Genomic DNA, 21,865 nt, shown 5'->3' on the forward strand with positions numbered 1-21,865 from the left:
GAAACAGAGCCTTTTTAAAACCGATTCTATATTACAATCTAAGAATGGTATACTAAATGCTATATAACAGCTTTTCTTAAATATTGTATTTAGTACATTTTATTATTAGCAATATTTTCGGTCTTTATTTGGAAATACATTTTTCCTTCTGTTTAAATGGAGAGATTGATTGTACATGGATTTTTTTTGACAATTAGGGGATTGGCTATGTGGTAGTGGGTTTGAATTTAGGCCAAACATTGTGAGCCACCAGATAAAACTTCAGGGTTTTCTCAACTGAAGGAATCCAGGGAAGCATTTCTGGGTAGGTATGGCTCCCTTATACTTACTCTAAAGAAATCAATTTGAGTGAGGTATGGATGGTGAGGTTTTATATGGTGAGGTTTTAGAGAATATTGATTTAAGATGTTTCTGAGGCTATCTCAAGAGTGCTTTCCCCCTAACACTTCTGTGTTTTTAGTGAGAAACCGAACGATTTCCTCGTCTCCCCATTAGACCACCTGTGCTCTGGGCCTTTACGTATGGCACTCTGTTCTAAGGCATGAGTGGGCACAGAGTGAAATCTCAGAGCAAGGGAGGCTTACAGCAGCCTTGATACTCATGTGCCTGAGTTAGGGTTCCAGTTTTAAAGCTGTGAGAGTCTTTGTAGTTTTGTCTGCATTGATCCATGGCCTAGGTCTTACTTTCCGGATATAGAGAATTATCTCAAGTGATGACTATATTCCACTTTTGCAACAACGACTATTTTGAAGCAGTTTTTCAAATGATGATGATGATGATGATGATGATGTGTGTCTGTGATGAATAGTTAAAAGAAAGTTGAGGGAGAGGGGTATACATGAAGGGAGGGAGGGAGGAAGAGAGGGAGGAGAAGAGAGAGAGAGAGAGAGAGAGAGAGAGAGAGAGAGAGAGAGAGAGAGAGAGAGAGACAGACAGAGAGAGAGAGAGAGACAGAGAGAGAGAGAGAGAGGGAGCGCAATCAGGTAGAGAACTACAGAGACTATGTTTTCTGTTAGTGGAAAGTTTTTCCCCTCGAATTCTTTGCTATTTTGTCACTTGAGATTTGCAACTCCATAAATGTTCCCTTTATATTTTCTATGCATGATTGATGTGTTTTTGGCATTGGTAAAAACTGGCCTGTCTTCAGTTTATATATCATTAAACAGTCAACACTAAAAGAATATGTGTAGCTATACTAACTGCAAAGTTGACTATCACTCTACAGGAGACCACTTTGTAGCCTACATTGTTCCCAAACTTTAAATAAAGACAGTGACCTTGGAAATGAGGCATCACTAAACTGTAATGTTTAGCCCTTGAATGGTTTGGTTAGGACTGATTCAGCTTCTGGAGTCTTCTTGTTGTCATTGACTTCTTTTCTTCACTTCTCCATTTCCTCTACTTTTCTTTCTTCTCCTTTCTTCATTATCTTCTTCCTGCTCCATTCTTCCCAATTCCCATCTCCTTCCCATTTATTTCCCTTCTCTTTCTTTATGGGACTCATGTTTGAAAGAATCAATTTCCATTTTTTTTCCTCCTGAAGCTGTATAATGTATTTCTTATTTAAAGCATAAATACCTTGGCCATGGTTAATAATGCTGCAATGAACATGACTGTGCTGGTAGCTTTTAGTGTAGCCTTATTTGTGTTCTATTTGCATAAATGCCCAGAAGTGGGTGGAATTGTTGGATCATGGAGTACTTGTATGTTTAGTCTCTCCATATTGCTTTCTAGAATGGTTGAACAAGTTTACATGCTCACCAACAGTGTAATGGAGTTAGTTCCCTTTTGGCCATCATTTGTTATCTGTAAGGAAATGGTAAGACTTGGAAAAATTGTATTAAGCAAAAGTAAGCCAGACCCAGAGAAACATAGATGGTATGATTTCCCTCATTTATGGTAGCTAGAATATGCCTATAAATCTACAAGTAAACTGGGCTCTTACTTGTGGGAGCTAGAATTACTACTATACTCATCAATTATAGTAGTAATCTTAACTTACAGTAGTAATCCTACCGGCTGAGATCTGAGGATCAAGGTTTGAAGTCAGCCTAAGCAGGAAAGTTCGTGAGACTCTTATTTCCAACGAGCCACCAGAAAGCTGGAAGTGGTACTGTGGCTCAAAGTGGTAGAACACTGGCCTTGAGCTAAAGGATAATGCACAGGCCCAGAGTTTAAACCCTACAACTGAACAAAAATTAAATAAATAAAAATCTACATGTAAACAAGCTGAATGGAAAAAAAAAAGAAAAGAAAAAAGTGAAAAGAAAGAATGAAAAAGGAGAGAGAAGGAAGAAAAAAGAAAACACCAGTGGGACATGATGAGTTACGCAGGTCTGTAGGCATTCACACACAGTGAGAACAAAGGAGGTTGTTCTTGGGAGAAGAACACAGGGAAGAATAGCTAACTGTGAGAATTCCGTCAGCTGAAAATACTCGGCCCAGTGAACTCTAGGAAATGAAAACGTTTTCTCTTTGCTGCTCTTTGTTTTCTTTTCCTTTTGGCTTATTTGTTCATTTATCTTCCTTTGGGAGGTAAAGGGGAACACAGAAATGACGGAGCAAATGGTGAACAAATGTAAGGGTGGCGCTTACTAGACTAGGTGTGACATTGTTCAAAAAGAAAGACACTATTTATCTGACTTATGTAGTTATAACCCTCTGAATATCCTCTTGGTAATAAAAAGTGCATGAAGAAAAAAATAAACCTTACCGAGGTTTGTTCAAACTAGTTTAAGATGACATTTTTGTCTCTCAGGTTCAGTTCTCCACTTCGTTCTCTGCAGAATTGACATCTTCCTCTAGTTGCTGGTAGTTAACAAATGAAAGAAACTGTCCCTTCCTTGACATGTCTGGTTTTTTTTTTGCCAGTCCTGGGCTTGAGCTCAGGGCCTGAGCACTGTCCTTGGATTTTTCTCAAGGCTAGAACTCTACCACTTGAGCCTCAGCACCACTTCTGGCTTTTTCTAAGTGTGTGGTACCAAGGAATTGAATGTCTTCGTGTATGCTAGGCAAGCACTCTACCACTAGGTCAAACTCCCCGCCCGACATGTCTATTTTTTGTTAACAATTCCATCTCCTGATTTACTAGTAGAAAGACAGTCAAGTAGTCAAAGCAGTGGGACTCTTGAAGGAAGTGCTTTTCTCTCTTTGAGCCACCTGGAAGACTTAGAAATTGATTGTCTCTAAAACATTATTTCTAGGCAAACATGAAGTCAGAGATAATGCTAATTAGAGAGTCAAACTATATCTACATAGAGTTTTCTTGTTCATATATTACAGACATATATTTGCATACATATATGCATGAATAAGAAAATTATTACAAATAATAGATGGAAGAAATACAATTTAAACTATCACAGGATATGTCATAAGCAGCAGACTCAAAAACCTTTAAAAACAAATTATTTAAAACCTTTATTTCTATGACTGATACAAAAACTACAACTAGTTTTAATAAAGTTGAATGATATGTTAATGTCAATTGGCAATTTGTAATCATTAAGACATTTAAAGTGATGGTTACTCTCTTAATAAATATTACTAAGTATCTTCTTCAAAAAATTAAAAAATAAAGCGTAAATAACTATACTGAGGTCTTTAGCCATGAATGATGACCTGGCAGAACTGAAGTTTTATCTGCTAATTTGACACTGTAAAACAGTGAGGCCTATCATGGAGTCCATCAGACTCGATGTGAGGGTTGTAAAGGGTGGCTCCACAGTCCATGTCTGATGCTTCACACAGGAAAGGAGGACCAAAAATGGAGTTGTTAAACCAGTAAGTTTCCTTTAAATGTATGTCCCTACGTGGCTGGTGATGTTTTTCCCAAGCCAGCCACCACACTTGGCAGCATGTAAGCAAGCCTTTGGAAGAAACTGTAAAGTAGACCCACCTAACTTAGAGGCTCAGCCAATCACAGCAGGAGGGCTTCAGCCAGTCGCAGGCTGCCAATTATTCAAACCACGCCCATAAAACGAACCCCTCCCTCGGTGGCAGCCAATTGGGTTCTTTATAAAGGGAATTTCCTTTCCTTTGGCTATAAATACGCGGGGCACAGTTGGAGGGGTTAAACGACTTATATCCAGAGTGGTTCTTGGCACAAGAACCTTTGCTCTTCAGGTAAACTGAGGTGTACCAGTTGTCGGGTTTTCCTGTAACAGTACCCATCCATCAACCAATTGTGATAGCCTGCCTGTGTTCCCCTGGGGCCGTTTCTGCCTATTCCCGAACCATTCTGTCCTCAATGGTAAGTAGAAGGGCCTGATGCATGGCTTTGTCCCTACAGGGTCAAATGCTGCTTTTAGCCAGCTTGAGAGCACAACTGCCACACATCTTTTTTTTTTTTTTTTAGTACATTGAAATTTTATTCACAGAGAAATATTTATATGTATTTTTCGAGTTACATAATTTAATAGGCATTCCTAATCACGTGTTTCATTTTCCATGTGTTTGGTCACATCATTCTACAGTTATATTCACCAGACAGTAGGTGCATTATACATTGATACCCCTTCTCATGTTTTTGTCCCCATAACCCTCCCCCCACCCCCTCCCAATCATCTTGTTTTCCTCCTTCCCTTTCCTATTTCAAATAAACAAATAAATGTATATACAGCTATGCCAGGTAACAAAGTCAGATACTGTAACAATATGACATTGACCAAAGGGCAACAAAAGAGAAGAGAAATAACATAGTACATTAAGAACAATCACACAAGATAAAGCTCTTGTTTCCATATCCTGGAGATCCTTTCATTTAGCCTCCTCCTGTGTGGCCTTACGTATCTAGGTTTTGCACTATTGTGATCCTCTGTGCCACACATCTTTTATAGCCTGGACACAATCAGTAGATTTTTTTTCCCCTATCTGAAAATAAGCAAGTAAGCCACATAGTGGACTCCAGATTTAATCAAGGTCCAGGCTAGCCATTCCCAAAGCACAGGGGTCAACATCTAATGTGGAAAAAACCATTTTGAAGAACCTCACATCCAGCCTGTTAAAGGTCATAAGTGCAGTAGCTTTGTGATTTCCATAGAGTCCTTCCACATCGAAGAAAATTAGTAGAAAATGAATAAATGTCATATACTACAAAGTGATTTGAAGGAGTATTTTTTTCCTTAGAGCACTCTAAATCTGTAATACATGTAAAACATTACCTTTTGTGCCATAAAAATACATTACTAGGCTGGAGGCATGGTTCAAGTCATAGCACATTGCCTAGTGCTTAAGGCCCTGAGTTCAAACACCATACTGAGAAAAGAAAAAAGAAAAAAATAAATATTGCACAATTGGGGGAAAGGGAAAAGATATGGATCTATTAGTATATTTTATTTAGAAAGCAAAGTTTAGGGATGAGTGTGTGGCTTGAATATGTAGCTTATCTAGCAAACACAAGGCCCTGTATTCCAACCCTACTACCATAAATAAAAAGTAAAATAAAAAAGCAAAATCATCCAAACAGATCTATGCAGTCTTTTTAATGCTATCACAGGTTCTGTCTTCATTGTAACGTTATTAACATCCATCCATCATTTTCTAGGTCACAGAAGTCGAGTCACTGAGTGACCTGCTCATCACGGACCTGGTGTGGCCTTAGTCCAGAGTGGCAATAGATTTACATACCTTTCCACCCCAAAATAGGTAAGTAACGTGTTACATGAAATTACTGAAGGAATAGCAAGGAAGTAAAACGCTCTGGTCTTCCTTTAGATATTTCTAGGGGTTCCCTGAGCATCTGTATGGTTGCTTAGTCATACTTAAGGAATGGTAGAGATGGCAAACATACCAGAAGGCAGTTGTTTGTGTTTCTAGATTCTGGAGAAGGGGATACCAAGAACAGCAAGCATTTTCCCAGAGAGCAAGGGTAAGACTAGCTAAACCACAAACATTCTCAAAATCAAAGAGTGATGTAACCCTGTTCTTTGGTCAAGATGGTACTCGTGTTCTCCTGGACCATGGCGAGCACAGTACCAGTACCACAGCCTCCTGGAAGGTAGTTTTGATACCTGCTTTTTTGTCAGTGTGGTGTGGTGGCTGTGACGCATTTGTCTGTGGGGAAATGCTCTACTCACCTTAGGACAGTGTAGCCCTAAGAGGGGTACAACAATTAACCTCCATAACATGTCATCCTGTTTGGAAAATGAGCCATCCACATTGTTGATGGATTATGTTTCAAAAGTGATTGTGGATCTGACCCTAATTACAGAACTTATTGGGAACCACTCAGTGGGGACACTTGATTATCTGGTTGTAGACATGCTGGGCAGGATACAGAGGTCTGGCTACACAGTTTATCTTAGAGGGAATGGGGCGAAAGATATGTTGACCCAGACCCTGGGTGGAATTCTCCTAGATTGCCTTATCCTGATACATCCCAAAGACTGGCTTTAGCAGGTTTCTCTAGTGTCCTGATGATAGACACTCATGGAACAATGAGGGATCTGGTGTGAGGGTCCCACTGTCCCTGTGTACCCATCCTCTCTAGAAGCCGCTGTGAGGGAGAGCAGATGCTGACCTTTCCTACAACATGTGCAACGCAGAAGGAAGCCCATCCTTCAGGCTCAATGAGGATTTACTAAGAAATGGTCCATGTCGGAGTGAGAGGAAACCACCAGAACATGGAGAACTGTACATCCCTGCTAAACACAAGAAACCTTTCCTCAGTGGGAAAGACAGAAGAAGCATGGTCTGGATAACCAGACAGAACCCCTTTTTGATGACAGCATGTTGGATAATGGTGAGGGTGGTGTGAGGCACGGGTCCTCGTTATCCTATACTGAGACCAGACTCTGAGAATATCAAGATGCATCTGCTGTGGCCTTTGTGACTAGTCTGGTGACTAACAGCCCATATGTTCCATCACTAGGCTTGACTCTGGGCCCGGGGACCCCTTAATTATTCTTGTGTGTCCAGAGGCTCCTGAAGTTCTAATCATGCCAGAATGACTAGAATGGCCAATATTGTTCGACAGCATTTGGCCGGCAGATGCATAAGCATCTGGCCTTCAAGCTCCGCCACTGCTTGTGAACAGTCTGCTTGTGACAGATCCTGGATATCGAGCAGTGGCTGAGGGGGGCTCAGTGTTTGGCAAGGAGTCTTCCTGCCCTTTGCTTTTTGTTTGGGGGGGGCAAGAAAGTTCAGAAAGTCCTGCATTCTTGTCTTGCTATGGCTTTCTGGGGGATGTGGTCTCTTCTCTGTTGGAGTTGAGGTTGTTTTCCTCTCAATGGGACTTATTTTCTTGACCTGAAAAGAGGGTCTCAGACTCCAGGCTTGGGAAGGCTTCACAGGCTTCTCTCATTAGAACAAATATCCTGCCCTGATTTAGTCCTAGAATCTTCCCTCTCATCTATCTCCCCGAGCCTCTGTTTCTCTTGGCTCTGCTGTGTCCTCATCGATATCTATAAGTAACAAGGCACCAGGAAGTTGCTGTGCTGCTTCTCTCTTCTTGACACGTTCTGGATTCTTGGCATGGAGGCCTGAGAAAGCAGGTCCACAGGGGTGTCCTTCAGGTGAGAGAGATCTGCAATCGGATCCTGACATTAATTCTCCAAGTCAGTCCTCACTTTGTATTTTCTGCGTACTAGCTTCTGTTACTTCACATGCAAGGACATCTCCTTCTCTACCTCCACTATCTCTCTGGACTCTTAAGCCATTGAAGAAAGATTGTGATGCTCATCTGGTCTTTAGATTGATCCCACTAAGGTAGATGTCTCTCCTGCCATGGATTAGGTTTGACCCTTGGTGCACTTGGCATGAAGCTGCCTTTCCCAGTCTCCAAGACTGTTCTTTGGAGGGTTCTGCTCAAGAGACTGTCTGTGCTGGGCTTATGTGGCTCTCCTGTGTAGACAGATGGGCTGGGTGCCGTGAAGGATACCAGTGTGAGTCCTAATCTAGGCTCTCTGCAGCTCTGTAATTGGTGGGGCAGCAAAGCGACTTTGCAGGATAACAAATGATGCTTTTCTTGCTATCTTCTCCCTGCACTTCACAGACCTTTTTATTCCAGGGTGTTGACCACCTTGACGGTGAGGAAGGGCCTTGAGTCACAGGAGGCTGTGGAGGGAAAGGCAAAGGCAGACTGTGGAAAGGGTGAGGCTGAAGCCTCATGTAAGTTGAGATTGCGTGGCTCACAAGGCCAGCAGTTGGGGATCCCATCCGTGTCTCACTTGGTACCTTACAATGTCTCTCTCTAAAATCAGGCAGCTTTGGGGATCAAAGAAGCAAAGCTCTTGAGTATTTACGCAGAATCCCTGATCCTTGAAGGATGCAATATGCATGGGTTTTTGTGGGAATTGTACTTGGGAGAAGCATGAATAGCAGCAAAGACAGGATACACACACACACACACACACACACACACAGAGTGATCATGTCCTCTTTTGTCTATTTCAACTTCCTGCCAGGTAGACTTGCAGGACTTTTTCTAGGTTTTGGGGTTTTGGGGGGTTCTTTCTTTGGAGGGGTGAGGTCGTAGGTAAGTGATTTCCTGAGTGACCCTTCCTGGATATGTAGACATGTGTGCGCATGCATGCACATGTGTGTGGCACAGTCCTGGGTTTTGAACTCAAGGCCTGGGTTCTATCCCTCAGCTACCCCTGGGACCATAGCTCCACTTCTGACTTTTTGGTGGTTAGTTGGAGATGAGTCTCATAGACTTTGCTGCCCAGGCTGGCTTTGAACCACAACCATCAGATCTGAGCCTCCTGAGTAGCCAGGATTATAGGTGTAAGCCAGTGGCACCCAGCTGTCTAGTCACTTTTTGAATTTTCCTTATCTTCCAGATCTTTCACTGAGGTGCTTTCTGAACTGCACGGTAGATTTCTTAGGGTCCTTACCAGACTTGGTTGGGTAATCCAAGTTGAAGGTTGCTGGACTCTCCTTAACACATGTTGAGTTTCTGCAAGGGTACTTGCTTTCACAAGGAACTACAGAGTGCTGAACAAGTGTGGGAAGGCCTGGCACTGGTATCACCTGCCTGGGAATTTGCCCCGAGGCTGCATCAGTTACTATGCCCAGAGTCTACGGGAAGGGCAAAGCTGCCACAGCCATCTGCTGACCCTGTCTTGGCTCCGTGGCTCCAGTTAGACTCTTGGAGTTGGGGAAGCAGAATTCCCAGCAAGAATGGAGGCCCATTTGTTAGTCTATAAGTATGGCTACCCTGGGGAAGGTTGAAAGTAGGCTGGCTTGTGGCTCCTCTTGTGGGTTGGTTTGTTTGTTTGTTTGTTTGTTTGTTTGCAAACTTAGATGCTTAGACCTTCAGAACACTCACTTGGGCATGGTCCATGTAAGGTGCTGGTTGACATTTGGGGGAAATGGCTGTGCCCTCTGTTGAGATATAGAGCCTGATATTCCACAAGTTGGGAGAGGACATGGGAGATGGCCTTTGGTTTGGACCTCAGCCATGGGCAGAGTCAAGTTTTGAGCTCCTGTTGGGACTGTATTTTGGGTCAAGGACCTACCCTGGCAGGACTGAGGAGATCCTACCACAATTCAACCAGGAAAACAGTAGTAAATGTTAAAAGTTTTATTCAGGGAGAGGAAGACATTGCAGATACTCCTACAATCGCCACCAGAGACTTCCCATGCAGAAAGGACAGGCCTCAGAAAGGTTGGCTGCATTTCTGCTAGATAAGGTCCTCCTCGGGTCCTTCCATTAGGATACTCACTGAGAACTTGGAGACTGCCATTTGTCTGCTTTGGTGTTCCAGAAGTGATTTTCCATGGTGTCTCGCTCATCACCCTGAGCTTTCAACATATTCTCCAGAGAACTGAGCGTGTAGGCTGGGCTGGGGAGTGAAGGTGCGGGGTGGAAAATGACTCCTTTTCTTCCTTATTGCACAAGTTTTGGCTCACACTTTGGGAAGCTAGGATCTCTAAAAGCTGAGCATTGTTTTTCATGAAGAAAGAAGGGCTCGCTCAGCCTTTGTCTGTGGGCACGTGGAGGCTCCCTGGAAGGAGGCCTCTGCTGGTTGCTGCGACAGACTCTATGGCTGGGCTTTGCCATATGCCTAGTTGCTCTTAGCAGTTGCCCACCAGTTGTACCGGAATGAAATGGTACAGCGAAGTGGTTAGGGCCACTGTTGGTCCTAAAATGAGATGCCAACTCAATTCCTAAAGAGCTGGCTCAAAGGAGCAGTTACCAGAGAGATTCTGTTCAAGTAAGACTGTTCTTCTAGGTGTTCTACAGGTAGAGGTGAGGCCACAGGCAGAGGACAATTGGTCAGGATGCCAGGAAAACCATTGACAAGGTGATGGGGCAAGATTTTCTACCTTCTGCCCCAATAGCTGCTAGGTTCTACAAGTCCCAGTTTTTGCACCTACTGGAGCAACCAGGGGCAAGTGGGAATGAGGGGTAGGCAGGAAGGCTAGCCTCCCCTTCCCTCTGCTCCCCTCCCCTGTGCTCCCCTTCTCTCTCCTGCCCCTGCCTGCCATGCTGACTTCAGAAAGTTTTCTCATTCCCACACTCCAGAACTCCAGTCACATCTCACCACCCCCAGAACAGCTTCAGTTAGGAATAATTCGGTCACAAAACCTGACTAGTTTCTTATCTTTGTAAAAGGAAAGCCAGTCTCTAATTGCTAGAAAAGGAAATTGGGTTCCAGAGAAGGGAAGAAGTTGGGATGTTGTTTGAAGAAACATGGAATGTCCCTTAGAAGAGAATACAAGACATTAGACTCTGGAATTCAAGCCTCAGTGTCAATAGCCTAATCCTGCTGAAAGTGGTGGATGGCCCAGGAAGGGAGGATTTCATCACAAACAGGATCTTTACATCTCTGTCAAGCTCCATGACTTTCAGAACCTCCTGTGGAGGGAAGGCTATGTTTTGTCAAAGAGGAATGTGTCTTAGGAAAGTGAAATAGTTTGGCCACACATGGGGCTAGAAGTCCTGCTTCTAAATGAAGGCTCCCCCAGCTTTTCACCATGCAGCATTATGGGCCACACCTATCCCCAGGCCCTTTGGAGCTTCATTCCAAGCACAAAACCTGAGATGTGTTCATGATTCTGATCTCCTTCCCTGGCGCTTCCCTCTCAGAGGCCTACGCTTGACCGCTTTAGCTCTGGTTGTCAGGGACAGGTAAGTGGTAGTTCTCTCTGCAGTTGAAAGGCAGAGCCTACCTTCCAGAGCCGCCTCATTCTTCCTGCTCTTGCTCTGCCATCTTTTTCCCACACGAATCTGGGATCCAAGAAAGAAAGAGACTGGGGCTTCCTTCTCTTTTGTCACTATTCCCTGTTCCTATCTAAGAGGACATTCTGCCTTCACCTGGGTCCTTTCCTTTGTTTTGTTTTTCATGGGGTTGAAAACGGTCTCTGTCTCACTGCCTTGGGAGATACAATTGGGAATTCTGAGACAAGATTTATCACAGACAACCACAGTGTTGCTCTTCTGTTCAGGGCCAGGGACTCAATTCTGCAGGTGCTTCTCGTCTGCAGCTTGGCTTCGGCTTCCTAAGGCCAGAGGTGACGCAGCCTCTCCCAGCAAGTTGTCAGGGGCCAAGCACAGCTTTCTGATGAGAACAAGTGTGGTCCTCGGGCCCCTGCCGTGACAAGACACTGATGATTCCAGTACTTAAGTCTCCAACTCTCAGAAGCCTAGTTCTTGGCCGCTGAAGCAAGTGGCCAAGTAGCGGTGTGTGGCTTCACCCTGGCATTTGCTAACCACCACAAAGGTGATCTTTACCTGCCCTGTCCTGTCACTGCCTCGGGGAAAGATGCTCCCTGCTTTCCTGGGATTTTTCCTCTTCAGATCTTGGTGTTTATTTGGGAAACACCAGTAGAGAAGAAAAAAAAAGAACTTTTCAAAAACATTTTAAATTGTTATTCTAAAGGTGATGTACAGAGGGGTTGTCATTAAATAAGAAAGGGTAAAGAGTACATTTCTTTTTGCACAATGTCACCCGAGAGCCAGTTTTTTGTTGGTTCTAGTACGAAGGTTCTCTGTGTTTTTGAGATGTTGTGAGCCCCAATCTATATGCAAATGCAAAGGCCATATGTGGGGCTTCGTGGGGCTGAGGGTCAGCCACGGGGTAATAATATTTTCGGAGGAAAGGAAGGTTCATCCACCATCTGAGTTACACTGGTACTCTCAGGAGGCCAAACTGGGGGGTGAAGCCTTTCAGAGCAGACGGTGAGGCTTCAGGCCTGCAGGCATCAGAGACTGGATGAGATCCCTCATTACGAAGGGATCCTGAGCAGGAGAGAGACATTGGGAAATAGACGGCAACAAAGCCCACCCCTGCCCTACCTCTAGCCTAGCAATTCCTCCTCCACTGAGCCCTTCAGATCTGCACCTTTAACTCTGTACTCAGCCCGACAGAGACAGACATCACTCCATTTTCTTTGGAAGACAGGCATGGACTGGAGCCTTAGAGATCACACCTGAGGCCCATCTGTTTCAGATTTGGCCTTTCCTCTGTGATTTTTGTTGTTTCCTAGAGTTTATCTCTGGATCTCCTCTGTCTGCAGCTCCAGCTTGCCCACGTAATGTGCTCAAGCTTGGTATCGAGTGCAGGCAACTCACTTTTCTTCTGTATTCAGTTTTGTAAATCTTAAATAAAAACGAGTGTTCATTTCTGATTTCTCTTGTGCCCTAGGGTCTTGTACCTACTCAACGTGTCTGTTTACGAAATGCACGTTGATCACTGTCCCTCCTTTCATCAGAGTCCCCATCCTCCCCATCAATGGTCCAGGTTCCACAGGACACACACAACATAAAGACTGCATTCTTCCCCCTTTACCTCTATCCTCCTCCCCGTGACGTCCACCTTCAACAAGCAACGGATTCATTCCCAGTATTCATTTTGAATTTTCCCCGAAAATACCACGCTTTAGTTAACATGTTTGTGTGCATATGCTCATAACCCTGCATATGTTTATTCTTATTTAGGAATCAGATCTACTTTCCATATATGAGAGAGAACATGCATTTTATCACTCAGGGCCAAACTTAATTCACTTAACAAATCTGGCATCTTCTCTCACTCTGTAGGCTATCATTTTAGCTTGTTGACCATGCTATGCACAAACTTCTTAGTTTGGTGTGATCTCCCAGTTTCTCTCTCCCATCCCCCAACAGTGTCCAGTGAGGACCATGGCTGCATTTGTTAACCCTTTGTCCCACTTGAGCCATGGTGATACTTCCTGCCTTTTCTGACTACTCTATTATTTGTGATTAAGAGCCTCACTGGCTGGCTTTGAACCACAATCCTCAGATCTCAGACTCCTGAGTAGCTAGGATTACAGGTGTGAGCCACTAGTTCCTGGTACATAAGTTTTTGTAATTAACCCTCATGCCTTCCAACTTTGCTATTAACAACTGTTCTTTTCCTCTGTAGTTACTGTTGATTTTGTTCGATTTTTGTGTAGATAAGCTTGTCAGATGCATACCTATCTCTCCCAGATCACTATAACTCCTTTTCCCTTTTTTGTCTTAGTGCTTTAAGCGCTTGACTTACTGTATTCTATTGACTAAAATGGTGAAAAGGAATTCTTCACCTTCTTATCTAGAAAGCTTTGAGTTTCTCACTTTTCAGGATTTTGTCAACTTTTTTGTGATATTTATCAAGTTGAAGATGTACACTACTCAAGATATGCTGGAATTATATCTTTTAAATCATGAATAAATGCTGGAATTTTTCACATAGACTTTTTATGTCTAATAGTAAAAACAGGCGATTTTTTTTGTCAGACCTGGGGCTTAAACTCAGGGCCTGAGCACTGTCCTTGGGCTTTCTCCAAGGCTAGAGCTCTACCACTTGAGTCACAGCACCATTTCTGGCTTTTCTAGATATGTGGTACCGAGGAATTGAACCTATGTCTTTGTGCATGCTAGGCAAGCACTTTACCATTAGGCCAAACTTCCAGCCCAAAACAGGTGATTTTTTTTGTTTGTTTTTGGTGGTTGAACTCAAGGCTTTGTCCTTGCTGGGTGGATATGCTACCAAATGAACCACAGCCAGAATTTTTAGCTTAAATATTGATATGATAGCTTTACCCAAAAATGATTTATGTGTCTAACCAGACTCTCATACCAGAGAGATAGTCAGCTTGGTTTGACTACTATTTTTAGTGTTGTTTGATATTATTTGTTCATTTGTTTCACATCTTTTCTGTAAAATATTGTAGACTGTGGTGTTTTTTTTTCCTTCGGTTATTTTTATCTGATTTTTGTATCGGTGCAAGGCTGGCCTAATGGAGTTAGGTGTTGGTTCTTTGGAGGGCGTGTTCTGTTTAGAAGAATAAAGTCAAAAAATAAGACTTTGGTCACAGCTCTGAAAAGAAAGTGAAGCTCGATACCATCTTTGAGGATGGCAGTGTTTGGCAGTGCAGTGGATGGCCTGTTTACAAGCGCCAATCTGATGTAACAGAACACTTCTCCAGGTCAGCGGCCTGTACGAGTATAACAAGCAGAGCCTCCCAAAACATTATCGGTTCCTATGCTGTAGATGGTAATAGGTCCATTGGCCTACGAACCACCTGTCATTCTACGTGCCCACCCACCCAGTGACTATATCTCAAAAGTACAAGAGGGTTGGGCCTCCACCCTTGCAAACGCTTAGTATACAAAGGGGTCCAGTAAGGGAGTCCAAGGGTCTTGCCTACTCCTGCAGTACCACCATCCACACAAATCATTCTGTTTAGAGACAGGAAAAAAACAGAGCTGACACATGGCGGAAGTGTACAGCTCGTGGTACTGAGCTGAGCTATGGCCACTGGATGTTAAACTGACACACGGCACGAGCCACCACACCTGGCTTATTGATGAATTGTTAATTCACATTTTAAAAAAATGGTCCTAGATAACTGAATATATCATAAAATACTAAGAACTAATGATGTTTCAAAAGGTTTTAGAGCAATTTCTGATTTATAATCTATTTTTCTGTATTACAAAAGAACCAGTAGTGTATAAAAAGTGAGAATTCAGGACTCGGTGGAATAAACCTGCCTCTCCCATCCTGGGACTGGTCTTCATGAGCAGTAAGTCCACGCTGTGTCTGTGTAAGTCTCTATGAGGTCTCTGCGCATGTTCTGTGGGGAGGTCATTTGGAAGAGAAATCGGGGTGTGTCAGTGAGACGTCTGTGAACTGTGTCCATGGGAGGCCACTGTGTGGGTTATCTTCCAGGGGTGCTGTGTGGGTCTGTGGGAGTCAGGGGAGGTCTCTGTGGGTCTCCAGGTCCCCCACGGCCCCCATGCAGGACAGAGTTGACAGTGGCAGAACACACTGCTGGGACCGGCCCACCAGCTTCTCTGTCTATGTCACTTTTACCCTGGGAGCCCTGCCCAGCTCCTACACACCGAGACCCTGCTGCTTGCTTTTCTGAGATTAACCCAGTTGTGCAACCTTACAGCCTTGGTTGCCTTCATGCTGTTGGGCCCACCCGGGAGGGGTTCTTTTTAGAACCAAAAGGTGAAGACTTGAAGACATCTTAAATATACTATTAGGCGTAGTCTGGGTCTTAGCTAAAAGGCCTTCTCCAAGTCTATGATCTAGGTAGAAGAGCAGGAAACCTTGGGGCTGGTGTGGACAGGCCAGACCGTGAGATCTCATTCCCCAGACAGTGACCTTCTGTCCCTGTAGCCCTTGTGGCGTCCCCAAGCCACTCCTCCTCCTCCCTCAGCTCCAGACTTCATTTTTCCACATCCACCTCTAGGCCTGCCATGTCCTATCATTGGCTGGTGGCTCCCGGTAGAGCTCTACCCAGAGGGAACAGCAGTTGACCACGACTGGGGATAACGCGTTCTTCAGCAGCCATCCCGAACTCCAACTCACACACAGGCACCGTGGAAAGTTCCATCCTGGCTTCTGCTTTAGAGCGTGAGAAAGACAAAGGTTATGGGGATAAGGGGACTATGCCCCCCAACCATGGCTCTCATGGTAGCCACCATGCTAAAGAGGAAGGCAGAGGTGGCGAGGAGGGATGCCATCCTTGCTGAGGCAGAGCCAAAGCTGGCAGCATTCATCCCAGCCTCTGTTACAAACAAGGTGCTCTATGGACAGATGTTATTCACCAGGAAATCTAAGGGGGTTCAGGTCTCTCTCACTGAGCCCAGGATTGCCAGAATTACACCCCCACATTCCTACACCTTGGGACATGGGAAGGCACTGGGCCCAGTAGTGCTTTTGTACACACACACACACACACACACATATACACCGGAACCAAGTCCACTGTAGAGGCAGAACAGTGGGAAGGCCAGGTTGAACCAGATTCTGGGAGCGAGTCGTCCTAGTTTGCCTCATCCTGACAACAACTAAAGGCTTTCAGTAGTTCATGACTGTAGTGATCTAAGGACAGCGATACTAGGTACAGGAAGGGATCTGCTGGGAGGGCAGGTGAGTGCCACCGCCGCCTCCAGGCTGATGTGGAGAGGAGTCCACCACTCAGAGGCAAGGCAACAGAGTTACTGGGTAAGGCGCCATCAGCAGATGGAGCGTGTGCACACATGAGAAAAGACAAGAAGCTGGTTTGGGGTTTGGTTTGGGGTTTTTTGTTATTTTAGCCGAACAACATGAGAAAAACAATCTGGATAATCAGGCAGAATATTTTTGTATGACGAGATGTTGGGTAACAGTGAAAGTGACTCCTGCCCCCTGACCTCCCCTGAAAGGGACAGCATGGGACACAGCCTGATGCTGATCCTGTCACAGAGGCCACAAAGGCTGTGCCATTTGTGACAAGCCTGATGACGATAGCCCCTTTGTGTCATCACTGGACTGTGCCCTGGGTCAGGGGAAGGGTATGGTGGTACAAACGTCTGCCAGGTAGGGCTTGGGGTTCATGGCAAGGCAGTACAAGTACGCTGGGTGTATTTTGATGGATGAACTTAGTTTCTGGTGACAACGGGGAGGAGTTTCCCACAATGGTACCTGTACTCCTCATGATTCATTTGGAGGCAGCTCCAAAATTGGAGAGGTCCTCATCTCTGCACTCTTTTGTCCTGCATATCTGTTGGGACTTCTGTAGTTTTTTTCTCAAGTGGTTGAAACAGCTTCTCCCAATGTTTTCCTAGAACCTTAGCTCTGATATTCTAGGTGCCTATCTCTTCTTGGTTTTGCACATCAGTAGACATCTTTGATAAAAGTCAGTGGCCAAGACTTGAGGCTAGGGGGTCCTTCAATTCAACCCCAACTTTGCACTTATAGTGCATCTCCTCAAATGTGCATCTCCTGGCTACTTTTTGTTTCATGGTCCTGGGGTTTCAAGTCAGAGGCATGCACTTGACAGGTACCCTGAACACTTGAGAAAACCCTAAAGCTTTACATCTTCAGATTGATATTGATCGTTTTCAATCACCATTTTGTAAACAAACTATCTTCTGTTGTTAAGCCATCATCTCCTTTGTTTCTTCATAGAAATACTAGAAAAGTGTTTCACTAATGCCAGGAGACCTTGATATCTTCAGGTCCACGTAGACGATGGGAGGGTCTACACCACACTGGCTCCCGAGGGCACTTCCACCGCAAGTGGTGTGTCATGGCTCCAAGTCAACCACCCCTACCAAATTCTGCTCAGGAAGCCAGGGCAGGGGGCTTGAAAGTAGAATCCCCTTTCTTGGGAAAATTGGTACCACTGACAGCATGGCTACCACCAGATTTTCCACTCTGTGTTCTCTCTGGTTCTTCAGGTTAGGGAGAAACAAAGGGACTGTTCGGGATGATAACTGACCTTTTCTACCTCACTTAGACATTTCTCAGGATGGTCTTCCAGAAAACTGGACATCTTACCAATGGAATTAGCCTCTGCTGTCACAGCAGGCTGTAGAAGAAAAAGCTAGCTATGGAAGTGGTGAGGGTGGGGCCCCATGTTGGTTGAGATTACTTGACTCACAAGCCTGCAACTAGGAATTCTAACTTTTTCTTATCTGGTACATTACAGAATCTGTAACAGCAAGTTCTAGGGTGGTAAAAGGAAAGCTCCTGTGACAGGTTCACCCTGGATCACTGAGCCTTGTAGAATGTTACAGCCATAGGTTTTTGCGTGGATGTTCAAGTTGGGAGAAGAATGGGTAGAAGCAAGGCAGACTGGTGTGTGTGTGTGTGTGTGTGTGTGTGTGTGTGTGTGTGTGTGTGTTGGCATGTACACATAGAGGAAATGTGAGAACCAGAGAGGCAAGAAGTTCTACCTCATGCTGATATCATCTCTGGGTTGGGGGATGTTCAGGAGAGAGGAGAAGAGAGAGCTTCCCCCCAAAAGCTCCTGGAGGGAGCAGTGCCTGGGTCTGTGGAAAGGTAAGAGGCCTAAGTAGAGGCTATGGTGAGCCGAGAAGCCTGGGGAGAGGCCTGCAGTGAGGCAAGAGGCTTGCAGAGAGGCCTGACTGTGCTGAGGTGAGAAGCCTGTGAACAGGCCTATGGAGAGGAAGAGAGGAAGAGGCCTGCCAAGAGGAGAGGGGAAAAGTCACCCCCTTGGAGGTTGTAACTGTTCCTGAGGATAGCCAGGACAAGGCAGTTGCAAAGCGACTAATAAATCTCCTTTGTCTGATGACCTCTCTGCTGGCCAGAATTTTTTTTATCCTAATTGAGGAGTGGAGAAGAAATTAAGCCAACAAAAACTCTACCCAATATGATCTGTTCACATATGTAAGACTAAGTTATTTCTACTTTTCCAGAAGGGGGTATTGCTACTCATTTGCTTATAGAAGCATCTGGATAGAAATTACATTTTTAATGGATTCTTTCAAAGGTGGTCCACCACTACCTCCACTTACTGGTCTAACCACGATTTGAACCTGGGATCACACACTTGCTAGGCTAGGAGAAAATGAGGGAGGGAGTGACAATTCAAAAAGAAATCTTATTACCTGACTTATGTAATGATAACCCCTCTGTATATCTTTACAATAAAAAAAGAAAAAGTGAAAATAAAAGAGCCTTGAAACTTTTTTCCTGTGCTGATAGAACTCAGGGCCATATATATATATATATATATATATATATATATATATATATATATATATATTACAGGATCACTGAGCCATGTCACTGAGCCTCCAATGAACAAATTTTTAAAACTTTAGTTCGAATCAACCATACAAAATAATATTTTCATATTTTATCCTCTGCGCTTTGATATTTACCTCTCCATTCTCCACTCTTATCCAACCCTTTCTCCTCCCACTGATCCTCCTCCTCTCCAAATCGTTGTCCTTTCATGTCTTCAAAAAATGTAGAATCTGCAAATGAAAACATACAATACTTGCCTTTGAGTCTAGCTTATTTCACACAATTCCACGAGTGTCAGTTCTATTCACTTTTCTATAAATCACTTGATTTCACTTTTTCTGTTGCACACAGTTTAACAATATGATATAGAAAGTGAGTTGGTGCTTTACCATTCTATTTCATGATTGAATATTCAATTTTCTTATTCATAGTTATTATAGATTTCATCTTTTATATCTGAATAATATTCTGTTTCATGTGTGTGTATCTCAGTCACATTTAGCAACCCATTTATCTGTGGATGGCTGGTCAGAACTGACTACGCTGATTTCATGACTTGGCAATTGTGGATAGTGATACAATAGTGATGTAATTGTGTGTGTTGTATGCTGGCTTTGATTCCTTCAATACACAGCTGCGGTAGACCAGCTAGTTCTAGTTTTCTTCATTTAGGAACTACCATACTGATTTCCATAGTGGATGAACTTACTTATGTCCCATCAACAGTGTCTTAGAGTACCTCGAAAGAACTGGAAACATAGAGGTTTTGCCAATAGACAACTCACTGTGAGCCATACAGACAGAAGTGTGTTCCCATGGCAGCATTACCTAGTGTTTATGTCCCCCAAATCTGGGTGATGAGTGGATATGGCTTAGGACAAAAAGGGACTTCATCCTAACTCAATGCTTTATCTTAAACTCACATCAAAATGTCACTTATATCCTGCAGCCAGAGTCTGGCTGTAAAGCTCCACATACTGTTCCAATGCTTATTTTTTTATTATACATAATTTTTACTAGCATCAATAGGTTGTACAAAGAGGTTTCATTTTGATGACTATATTTGCAAACAGTATACCTCGGTCAGAATCACCACTTGTACCATTCTTCCTCATTCCCTCTCTCCCAATTCCCAAACCAGTTTCAGCCAGTTTCTTTGTTCCACTTTCCCACATGTCCATAAAATAGTTCAACCAGGACCAGGAGTGTGGCCTACTGGTAGCATGCTTGCCAAGCATGCATGAAGCCCTCGGTTCAATTCCTCAGTACTGCATACACAGAAAAAGGCAGAAGTTCTGTGGCTCAAGGGTAGAGTGCTAGCCTTGAGAAAGGCCAAGCACAGTGAGTTCAAGCACCAGACCCAGCAAAAAAAAAGTATATATATTAACATTATATATTAATATAATATATAATATAAAAATATGTATTATATATATATTGAGTATTTCAACAATACTCAATGTTCTTCCATTTATCCCACTACTCAAACTAGCATGTACTTCCCTCACAAATCTTCTGTTAAATTCTTTTTTTTTTTTTTTGCCAGTCCTGGGCTTGAGCTCAGGGCCTGAGCACTGTCCTTGGACTTTCTCAAGGTTAGAGCTCTACCACTTGAGCCTCAGCACCACTTCCGGCTTTTTTCTATGTATGTGGTACCGAGGAATCGAACCTGGGTCTTCATGCATGCTAGGCAACCACTTTAACCACTAGGCCAAACTCCCAGCCCCTGTTAAATTCTTATAATTCAGGTTAAGTGTATATTAATTGCTTTAAAGGATCTCGCCATGGTTATTTCATATACACATACACTCAGACTGGCCCCTGACTCTTGGTTTTATTCTCCCCTTCCCTCCAATTGCTCAACAGCTTTTAATGAGCCATTTTGTCATCTTCAAATAATACCACAATATACTTCTATATTGTTCACCTTCTAACATTATCCACCCAATGCCCCTAGGCCGATGAATTAATGAGCCACATGTTGGATATACATGTATAGCAAGCAACCTAATGGTATCTAATTGGTTCTATTAGATGTCATTAATTTCAATGTGACCATGATGTTATTGGAACAATAAACCTGCTTTTCCACTGTGTACTTTGCTGCATCTCTTACCTGCATAAAACACAATCGGGCCTGTAAGATTCATCACAATCATGGACAAAGACAGATACATGCTTCCCATCAGAAAAATCCCAGGATATCACCCAATTTTATCAGGATAGGAGCCAGACAACTACAATGTCCCCTTTTCCATAGAAATGAATGGGTAAAATTCAGTGAGGGAAATATAAGAGGAACTGATCTCTAAATATGCTCACAGTATAGTTTCAGCATGTTAACAAACCAGGATGCTATCAGTTACACAAGTTTTTAAGAGGCAGCATTTTTCTTTTCTCATTCTCCTCTTCTCCTACCCCCTTGCCAGCCCCAGGAGAGGAAATTCAGGATTTTTTTTATAGCTCCAGGCAAGGTCACCACCCTCCTCTCCTTAGCTTCTTACCAGGGTATTGAAGGAACTTTCAGGACAAGGAATACTTCTCCAGAGACTAATGGGCAGCCGTGTTTAGAAATCAGTAGGCACAAGACCACCATTCAGCCAGATGTCTGGCCTTAAGACTTAGGCCCAGAGGAAGTTCCTGCACCTGGGCCTTTCTATAAAAGCTCCTTGCAAGGTTCTGGTGGATCACACCTGTAATCCTAGCTACTCAGAAGACTGAGATTTGAGAATCACCATTTGAAGCAAGCTCAGGAAACAAAAGTCCATCAAACTCAGCTGGAGTAGAATACTAGCCTTGAGCACAAAAATAAATGTAGGGATAGTGTCCAGACCCAGAGTTAAAACCCTAAAATTGGTACAAAAAAAAAAAAGGAAAAGAAAAAATAAACGCTGTCTTTGCTGGGCACTAGCAGTTCACAC

General features: G+C 43.7%; 1 long non-coding RNA gene across 2 annotated transcripts in view; it reads left to right on the plus strand.

Moving 5' to 3' along the window:
- Positions 1-7,145, plus strand: part of LOC150042610 (uncharacterized) — a 36,257-nt gene extending 29,112 nt beyond the window's left edge. For both annotated transcript variants that reach the window (XR_016533590.1, XR_016533591.1), the window contains exons 4-5: positions 5,546-5,646; positions 6,491-7,145. This is a non-coding gene — a long non-coding RNA (uncharacterized LOC150042610). The remainder of the gene's footprint in view (positions 1-5,545; positions 5,647-6,490) is intronic.
- Positions 7,146-21,865: the final 14,720 nt, after the last annotated feature.

This window comes from Megascapheus bottae, chromosome 34 (assembly GCF_031878675.1).
Source record: "Megascapheus bottae isolate mThoBot1 chromosome 34, mThoBot2.hap1, whole genome shotgun sequence".
In the NCBI taxonomy this organism is placed as follows: domain Eukaryota; kingdom Metazoa; phylum Chordata; class Mammalia; order Rodentia; family Geomyidae; genus Megascapheus; species Megascapheus bottae.